The following is a 10,459-nucleotide window of genomic DNA, read 5'->3' on the forward strand; positions in this document are numbered from 1 at the left end:
GGGAGCGGTTGATTGTTTGCCCCCGTATTCGCGTTGGGTTGGTGACGGGGAAGAGGGGAAGGTGGGGGGCGGGGAAGGAGGTCAGGAAGGAAGGTGGAAAAAACTGGTGGCAGATGGTCCCTAAACCCTAATCCTCGTGCAAGCTACTGCCAAAAGGCCATTCAGCATTTAAGTGCATCACACACACACACACGCACGCAGGCACACAAACACACAGTCTGTGAGGTCCGTTTCACGTTTACAGACACCCTCGTCCGTCTCTTCGCGTTAATGGTGCAACAGGGAAGAAGGGTTTCCTGGGCCGCTTAACCATCCATTTTGCTTAGACCTCAATCTGGGTTTCCTCCTATAGGTAGTCCTCGATTTACATCCGTCCCGTTTAGGGGCCGTGTCCGAAGTTACGATGGCACCGAACAAATCGGGCTCAGCGACCGCTTTTCTCACCTTGTGAGCGTTGCGGCGGCCCCAATTTGGTCGCTTGGCAACTGGCATTGGACTTAACGAACGGCTGTGCGGTTGTGTGATTTCCCCCATTTGTCATCTTCCCCTCTGGGCTTCTGGTGTGCATGGTCAACGGGGGAAGTTGGATGCGCTTAATGACGCAATGGTTGACGTCACAATGGTGGCGAGAAAGGTTATAACAGGAGGCAAAGCTCCCTTAACGCACGCCTTGCGGTGGAAGTGTTGCACTCCGCTGCAGTCGTAAATCGAGGACTACCTGTAATGGACACAGGGCCAGGATGGGAAGATTACTGATTTCTGGCAGAGCGCCAACGCCGAAAGAGACATTCAGGTGTAGAAAGACAGAGAGAAAAATTGGGGCAGCTTAAAAGAAAGAAGCAGGATAAGACCTAAAGATCTTATCAGCTTGCCATATTGTCATCAGATGGAGATGACAATATTTGGGGATCTCCCAAAATATCTCCAGAAGGTGTTTGTGGGGGGACAGAACATCAACTGAGAAGCCATTTTAGCACCTCCTCAGTTATCAAGGTCTTCCAACTGCCGTCACGGGGGTGTTTGCCTAAGATCTCATGAACTTGGGGGACAACCAGGACCTGTGAGTCAGAAAACCCAACTCCTTCGAAATCTAGACCGGGTTTAATGTCCGTGCAGCCCCCAAGAGCAAAGGAAACCTAGTTAATAGCTAGCCTTAGAGTTGACGGAGGAGTCAACAATCAAAGGGTGAAGCACCTTATCGCTAGATCTGTTTTGCTTCTGGTGACGACTGAAGAGCGTGGAGGTTAGGGACTTGAACTCTTATTCCTTTGCCTTCTTTCCAAAACGCCACCGTTCCGATGGGAAAGCATTTCAGGAAAACCTCTTCAATTCAAGAGAGCAGGTGTCCTAAGTCCTAATCCAAAATATGATGTTCCAGAAGCAGATCTCCAGATCTTTTTGGAGACCAGCTAAGCATTAGGCAAAATCTGGGAAGGATACTTCTTTATTGTCCAAATCCATAGCCCTTGTTTTCCCATCCTTAACTGGTCTATGTCCTGGTCCCCTACTTGGCCTCATACACTACGACAGAGGAGGGATTTTCATCCTCCCCAGGGTCCAGAGGCTCACCTTGAGGCTCCGGGAGGGTGAAAATGGCCTCTCCCAGACTCCAGAGGCTCATTTCCGGACTTCTAGGAGGCCTCTGTATGGGCCCTGCACTTACTGGCATCCAAAACGAGCTACGAGGAGACTCATTCGGGGCCAGACAGTCCTCGCAAGTACCAGTTCAGTGAACCAGATGTAAAATTAGCATCAGGTTCGCCTGAACCGGTCCGAATTGACTGAATCCCACCTCATCCTACTACCTCCAGGAGAAACCTTCAAAAGACTCCAGGTTTTTCTCCCTCAATCTTGCCTCTCATGCTTCCTTCCATCATGAGCCACCAGACCAGACTACCTGAGCCCTACCTCTCCGGAAAAAAAAAGGAGAAGGGGGACATTTGGGGGTAAAACAGCCCATTCGATCCGAGATCGCTCACCCTTGCGACAACTCGGTGAGAAGTAGGCCTCTCGGTTCTAGAACCACTTTCTTGAAGTTGATGTCTTCCAGAAATGTTGGACCCCTGTCCTGTACAGGTTGACAAGGAAGGGAGCCTGGGTCGACACATCTGGAAAACACCAGCCCTGAGAAAGAGGTGTTGGTTAGATCAGAAATCCAGTCTTCCTGTCTAAAAACCCAGAGTTAATATTTCATTATTATTATTTTTTTAATGAGGTAGCTGGGCTGGAAACAACTTGACTGGCCCAAAACCACACAGGGAGCTTCCATGGTTGAGGTTGGATTGGACCTCCGAGCTTCTAGATCAGGCTCTTCATGTCTACACCACTCTGGTTTCAGGGTTGAGAGGGAATAGTCCAATGTCTACTTCTGTGACCAAATAATGGGAAGACTAGGACGTGGATTCAGGCCCTCACTCTACCACACCAGCTCTGGGTGGTTTCTCCTAAAATTAGGAATAGCTCCAGCAGAGCCAAGATCACCGCTAGTGAGGACCTTTTGAGCGGTTCAAGTTATAGCAGTCAGAAACGCAACTCTGCAGATCTTTAAAACTAACATCGCGTGGAGCTAACTTCTCACAGCTTCCTAATTTAAAGTTGCAAAAGAAGGTAGAATGAAGTTGTTCCAAGGACTGGTAGTTTTGAGAGGGACGCGCGGTGGCTTAGTAGCTAAGACGCTGAGCTTGTTGATCAGAAAGGTGACCGGCAGTTCGGCGGTTTGAATCCCTAGCGCTGCGTCACGGAGGGAGCTCCCGTGACTTGTCCCAGCTTCTGCCAACCTAGCCGTTCGGAAGCATGTTTAAAAAATGCAAGTAGAAAAATAAGGACCACCTTTGGTGGGAAGGGAGCAGCGTTCCGTGCGCCTTCGGCGTTGAGTCATGCCGGCCACATGACCACAGAGACGTCTTCGGATAGCGCTGGCTCTTTGGCTTTGAAATGGAGATGAGCACTGCCCCCTAGAGTCAAGAATGACTAGTACGCATGGGTGAGGGGAACCTTTACCTTAAGTTCTCTGGAGGAAAGTCACCAAGAAGTGTCCCCCCTCCCTCCCTCCCCCAGTTGCTTTAGAACAGAGCTTCTCCACCCTGGCATGGTTGGGGAACTCTGGGAGTTGGAAGTCCCAACATCTTCAAAGTTGCCATGGGGGGGAGAGAGAGGGAGAGAGAGAGAGAGAGAGAGAGAGAGAGAGAGAGAGAGAGAGAGAGACAGAGAGAGAGAGATTGCCCTAGGTTGTGGGACCACGGGTTCTTTCTAAGCGAGGAGATCTTGCCTCAATGCTGGCCCTTTCTCAAGCTTTCCATGGGTATTAGGACTAGAAGTCCCAACCAGGGTGAAGGAGGGCGCCTAAGCCAGTGGAGAATGCTAGATGCTGGAGAGCATCTCCAAGTCACTTTTGAATGGCTCGATTCACAGCATTTGCATTAATTGGGGCCATGTCCTCCTCCAGCGATGGCTAAACTTTTTGCCATCGCGTGCCTAAAGCAGGAGAATGCAGGGGCGTCATGCGCGGGCATGCCCATACCCATAATTCTATGCACGCACCCCCCTCCCGTGCATGCGCGCATGGTCCCCCCCCTCTGCCTGCTTTTGGCACAGGATGGCACGGTGGAGCTGTTCTTCACCCTCCCCAGGCTCCAGAGGCTTTCTAGGAGCCTGGGGAGGGTGAAAACGGTCTCCCGCACTGCCCCAAACTTTCGGGTTGCCCGTAGGGCCATTTTTCGCCCTCCAGAGGCTTCAGGGAAGCCTCAGGAGGGCAAAAAAACGGCCAAAAATGAAGGCTGAAAGGAGCTGATACAGCAACGCCTCATGTTGTCGTAAGTTAGACATCACGGTTCTCCTCTCTCAAGTGGACATGGATACAATTTTCATGGTTATCGTTAAGGTTAATTAAGCCAACAATACTTAGAAGGCGGCCCTGGGGAGAACCAGGTTGGGTTAGCACAGTAACATGCGCCATGGTTTACATTGGGAGCATTATAGCAATAGCAGTTAGACTTATATACCGCTTCATAGGGCTTTCAGCCCTCTCTAAGCGGTTTACAGAGTCAGCATATCGCCCCCACAGTCTGGGTCCTCATTTCACCCACCTCAGAAGGATGGAAGGCTGAGTCGACCTTGAGCCGGTGAGATTTGAACCGCTGAACTGCAGATAACAGTCAGCTGAAGTGGCCTGCAGTACTGCACCCTAACCACTGCGCCACCTCGGCTCTAGCATTGCAACCATTTTCCCAGTGGCATCTCTAACCATGCCTGAAAAAGACCAAAAGTGACTTATTTTGGGGGGGGAGGCAGAAGGGGGAATTAGGATCAGGAATTATTAAAAAAAATAAAATCAGCTGATAATATCAAGATTGGATCTGGGGGTTTTCCCAACCTGATAACTTTCTGGAACCCCATTTCTCAACCTTGGGTAAACCAAAGATGGGTGAGCTTCCAACTCCCAGAATTCCCCAGCCCAGCATCGCTGGCGACAAACCTTCAAAGTTGCCAAGATGAAGAAATTCTAGGGCCGTTGTGGTGGCCCAGCAGTGGCCGGCTGAGCTGTCGGTGGAATCTGACAGCGATGAATACTATGGGACTGCCCTGGAGGCTGAGGACGGCTCTCTGGGGGGTGTTTGGAGTCAGAGCAGGGACTAGAGAGGCCTGTTGGCCACCAGGTGGCGTCTGAGTCAGGGAGCAGTGAGGAGGAACAGAGGGAGGCTGTCCCTGATGTACGTAGACGTAGGGCTGCGAGGAGGAGGGAGCAGCTTTGGAAAAAGAGTCACAGAAGGAAATAGGAAACAGGTGGCTACTGAGTGGCCCCCTCCAAGAGAGCTTATAGGTGGGGTGATGGGAGGGGAATTTTGCAGGAAACAATAGTTATTTATCCAGGCGTAGTGAACGTTTGAAGAAATCCGTGAGTTCAGGCCTTGTTTTCCTAAGAGATAGTTTTCTGGGTTCCCAGCCAAGGGGTTGCCTACCTCCCTCCTTAGTCGTGGCAGAAAGCCAAGCCGGCGTCAGTATAAGTTAGAGGCTTGGGACAGAACAGCCACAATGGCGAACCTATGGTATGCGTGCCACAAGTGGTACGCAGAGCCATATTTGCTGACACGCCAGCCGTCAGCTCCGGAGCACATGAGCAGGCCGGCAAGCTGATTTTCAGCCTTCCGGAGGGGCCGGGGGTGTCCGTTTTCACCCTCCCCAGGCTTCAGGAAAGCCTCCGTAGCCTGGGGAGGGGTCGTGCACGCACGCGTGGGAGGGTGGGGATCGCGCACGCATGTGCAAGTGGGCGGGGAGGATTGCATTGGTGTGGGCCCACGTGCATGCGCAATAGCGTACACACACACACACACACACAATTTTGCCATGCCATAAGAAAAAAGTTCGCCATCCCTGTGCTAAGGAGTTGTAGAATTTCAAGGCCAGGAGTTTCTAAGTATTATGCAAAACATGGTGGTCGGTAAGAGATTCTGGAAATTGGGGTGGGGAAATATTTCCTGAAATTAAAACACATTGGGTGCCAAATCGAGCAAAATTGGGAGAGAACGTGGGTTAAATTATCCCCCCACCCCCAATTTCCAGTTGCATCTTTGAGCACCTTAAAATTGCCCTTCGGGTATCTGATTTGTATTTACAAGCTAGATTCTGTATTTGTCTTTGACAACTTTTATATACGGTCTTCCCTAAAAGTGTTACTCCCCTGAATTCAGAGGACGGCTTCCATCATCCACAGCTAACATGGGTTAATTGAGACTAGGTTTAGGTTTAGTTTTAGGTTTTAGGTTTTATTGACATTTGTAGGCCGCCCTTTTCCCTGAGGGGACTCAGGGCGGCTCACAGAAACCAAGGGAGGGGGAATACAACATTAAGACGACAACATATAATAAAATCAACACCATACATTCAATATTCGGGCGGGGTAACGGTCCTTATCCCCAGGCCTGACGGGCGAGCCAGTTCTTCAAGGCTGTGCGGAAGGCTTGGACGGTGGAGAGGGTACGAATCTCCACGGGGAGCTCGTTCCAAAGGGTCGGGGCGACTGCTGAAAAGGCCCTCCTCCTTGTAGTTGCCAGCCGACACTGGCTGGCCGATGGAATGCGGAGGAGGCCCAGTCTATGCGATCTTATAGGTCGTAGGGAGGTAATCGGCAGAAGGCGGTCTCTCAAGTAGCCTTGATCTAATTTGGTGCTTCCTGAGCTGCTGATCTTCTTCTACTAAGAGTGGTCTTGGAGGTGTTGGATGGGTGTGGGCAATAGAGACCCAACATATATGGCCAATAAAACCGGGGGTGAAATCCAGCAGCTTCTGACAGGTGCTGGAGAACCGGTAGCTGAAATTTTGAGTAATTTGGAGAACCGGTAGCCGAACTTTTGAGTAGTTGGGAGAACCGGTAGCAGAAATTTTGAGTAATTTGGAGAACCGGTAGCGGAACTTTTGAGTAGTTGGGAGAACCGGTAGCAGAAATTTTGAGTAGTTGGGAGAACCGGTAGCAGAAGTTTTGAGTAGTTCTGACAACTGGTAGCGGACATTTTGAGTAGTCCGAGAACCGGTAGCAGAAATTTTGAGTAGTTGGGAGAACCGGTAGCAGAAATTTTGAGTAGTTCAGAGAACCGGTAGCGGGAATTTTGAGTAGTCCGGAGAACCGGCAAATGCCACCTCTGGCTGGCCCCAGAGTGGAGTAGGAATGGAGATTTTAGTGTCTCCTTCCACTGCCACGCCCAACAAGCCACACTACACCCCCAAGGCATGCCCACAGACCGGTAGTAAGAAAATTTGAATTTCACCACTGAATAAAACATAACTCATCCATGTACGCTCAGTAGTAAGCCATCTGAAATGATGGCTGTGTTCAGTCAGACAATCTTCCTGACCTGGGGTTAATGGAACATGGCTTTACTCCTTAACCCAAGTTTAGGAGTTGACGCCACATGCTGAACTACAGTGGGATTGGCTTGGTTTGGGAGACACGTAGGATACACACGAGCGACGGGATTCACTTACCTTTCCTACCGGTTCGCAAATGTGAGCGTGTGCTCGCTTCACTCCCACGCTCGCGCATTACATCGGGGCGGGTGGGCAGAGCCTCCCGCAGCTGCCGCTACACCTGAATTGGCTGACTACCACCTCTGTTACACACGGTCTCTAGGAGAGATGCCTTTGAGTAGATGCAGTAGTACAATCAGAGATGGCACTAGGAAAATTGAGAGGAGGAAGGCGGTTTTTAAAAAAAGAAAAGAAAATAATAATTGGATATCAGTGAAGGAAGCTGTGATCTTATGCCGTATTGGATGATTTGAGGAGGGGGCTTCAGACTCTTCCAATATTACTGATACCCCTCTCCCGCAATGACGGCTACCATCTTTTGAGGTGGGAATAGTGTCATGAAAGCAATCACTGGGGGGGGAGGGGAATGGAATTTGGGATTTATCGGTTGTTCATTTGTTACTTTCCGATAAAGCGGGGAGGTGAACCAGGGGGTAGAAATAGGTGGCACAAGCAGCAGTTGCCAGTGACCGTCGATCCCCTTCAGGTAAGCAAAGTCAAGAGGGGAAAAGCCGGATTCGCTTCACGTCCGAACGAATCACATCACCACACGGATGGGTTGGCTTAACGACAGTGGCAAATGCTCATCCCGCGAAGCGAAACTCGCTACGTGGCGGCCTTGCTTGGCAGCGGAAAATTTCGGGAGTCGGAAATCTAGGGCTCTCCGTCAAGAAGTAACTTTGAAGGCAAGGTTGTGCGAACGGCAATCACAGTTAAGAGAGGGCGTTAAGCCCGCACACCAACTTCCTTCGCTACGCAGGGCTAAAGGGGATTCGCTTAACGACAATGGCAAACGCTGTTAGCGTGGCGCGAAACTCGCTTAGTGGGCGGCCTTGCTTAGCAATGGAAAAATTGGAGTTGGGGAGTCGAGGACTCTCCGTAAAGAAATAAGTTTTAAGGTGAGGTTGTGCGAACCGCAATCACGGTTAGACACGGAGTTAAGCGAACTTCCTGCGCTAAAGGAGAGGAAAAACAGAATACACAGGGGGAAAACGCACCCAGATCCAGGGACTGTCATGAAGGCAGAGAAACGAGAGAAATCCCATCCTCAAAAGAAAGGAAATCCCTGCACAGAAAAACACTTTTGCTCCTCTCTTCTCTTATTTTATTTTGTTTTGGGAAGGAGGGAAGGTTTCAATTTTTCCGGCCTGATACGGAGAAAATGTTCCCGATTTGCCACGATTGGCGGCTTATATCCTCTGCAATAGTTGGAACAAGGTTATCAGGCAGCCCTTAAAACTGTGCCCCTGGGAAGATGTAGAGGACTACATTTCCCGCCCCCTCCCCCCCTTTGCCCTGCCTGCATGGATGTTGTTGGAATGCTTGGGAATGATGGGACGTGTAGCCCAAGAGGACACTGCCGGGGAAGAGGGCTGGGAACCGAAGGCGGCTTGGCGGCTGGCAAAGACGTCCCGAGCGAAATCCCTTGGTTAGTAGCCTGACTGGCACCTTCCCCTCTGCCAGAGAAAACTGGTTTGATTGGTCAGTGGGGAAGGGGTGGGGTGGGGTTTTACTGGGTGGTGGTGGTGGCGGCGTGTGGGTGGAGGGAAGGAGGGGTGAAACAAGCACATCGCTGGAGCGGGCAGACAGAATGTATTTATATAGGTCTGTGTACATACCAAAACCATATCGTAATTTTTGTACGTAGCAGTCCTGTATATAAACTGTACGGTTTTTATAAGATATTCTATAAAGGCATTATTTTAGTAGAAAACAACAACAACACCCGGGTCTCCTGGTTCTTTGGGGGAAAATGGGGGTCTCGGGGAAATTAATCTGGATGTGGTCAGGGTTGATTAGTGGCCCCCAAACTTTACGGGCAGCAGGGACCGGTTCCGTGGAGAGAGCAGAGGTGCCGTGGTTTCATGCGCAGCCTGTATCCCACGGATGGGGCTTTGATTATTCGCGTGGCCCAGTGCCGCTCCACGGATCAGGGGTTGGGGCCCCCTGTTGTAGATGGAAAGACTGGGGTTCAGCCACGCGGTAGCTCAGTGGTTAAGACATTGAGCTCGTCGATCAGAAAGATGATCAGCGGTTCGAATCCCTAGCACCGAGTAAAGGAGTGAGCACCCGCGACTTGTCCCAGCTTCTGCCAACCTAGCAGTTCGAAAGGATGTAAAAAACGCAAGGAGAAAAATAGGGGCCACCTTTGGTGGGAAGGGAACGGCGTTCCGTGCGCCTTCAGTATTGAGTCATGCCGGCCAAATGACCACAGAGGTATCTTCGGACAGCGCTGGCTCTTCGGCTTTGAAACGGAGATGAGCATTGCCGTTAGTCGGGAATGACTAGCACAGATGTGCAAGGGGAACCTTTAACTTATATTTGAATCAGTCTGACTGGGCTACTGAAGCGTCCAGGTGTTCTGACCCAGCTCCCCAAACCCTCGGAAGTGAACTCAAAGATTCCTTTATTAGGAGTGCCAACAGCCCCGGCAAAAAATTTCTCTTGCAGGCTAACAAGTCCGTCTGGTCATAAGATGAACAGTTGTCTGCCACGTCGATTCATCTCCGCCCCCTGCCTTTTATCCCCAGAGCTAGAGTGGGCCTTTTCTAGCAGCGGCGGCTCTTTCGGCCCCAGGACCGGCCCATAGATTTCCACTGCTCTCCTCTCCTCTGCACATCCGTACATTAGGCACTGGGCCGAGTTGGTTGTGGCGAGTTGACCCATTTTGTGTACGCACATATACACGCAACACACACACACACAAAAGGTATTTTTCAGTTTCAAGGGTTGGTTTTTTAAAATTTATTTATTTAAACAGTTCAACACTCTCTTGGAATTGTTACTGTAAGAAAAGAAAAGAAAAGAAAAAATCTGTGTTCCCTGCTACCTGAGGATCCGATTGCTACTTGTTGCCACATCAACTTAGCACGGGGAAAACTCACCATCGCACATAGGCGAGTGCAACGTGTTACCTACATACCCCCTCCGTTTACGTCCACCCAAAAAGACAAAAACAGATTGGGCCAACTAAGCTTGGAAATTAAACCGTGACCCGTCAAAACCGCGGTAGACAAAACCGCGCTCGACGAAAGCGCGTACCTGACGTCATCAGCAGCGCGACGGAAAAAATTAAAAATAAATTAAATTGAAATTAAAATAAAATTAAAGCAAGCCGATTCACAAAAAGGTAAGGGTTAGGTTTAGGTTTAGGGTTAGGTTAAGGGTTAGGGTTACGTTAAGCGTTAGGGTTAGGTTTAGGTTTAGCGTTAGGTTAAGGGTTAGCGTTAGGTTTAGCGTTAGGTTAAGGGTTAGGTTTAAGGTTAGCTTTGGGGGGGTTAGGGTAAGGTTTTCGCTTTAATTTTAAATTTACCGCTCACAGCGCGATGTTTTCGTCGCGCTGTGATGACGTCACGTACGCGCTTTCGTCGAGCGCGCTTTTGTCTACCGCGGTTTTGTGGTGGAACCAAATTAAACACCCGTGGCCTGCTTTTTGGGC

The sequence above is a fragment of the Thamnophis sirtalis genome, unplaced genomic scaffold (genome assembly GCF_051295495.1).
Source record: "Thamnophis sirtalis isolate CommonGarterSnake01/CBP01778 unplaced genomic scaffold, rThaSir2_p1.2 scaffold_2, whole genome shotgun sequence".
Taxonomy (NCBI): Eukaryota; Metazoa; Chordata; class Lepidosauria; order Squamata; family Natricidae; genus Thamnophis; species Thamnophis sirtalis.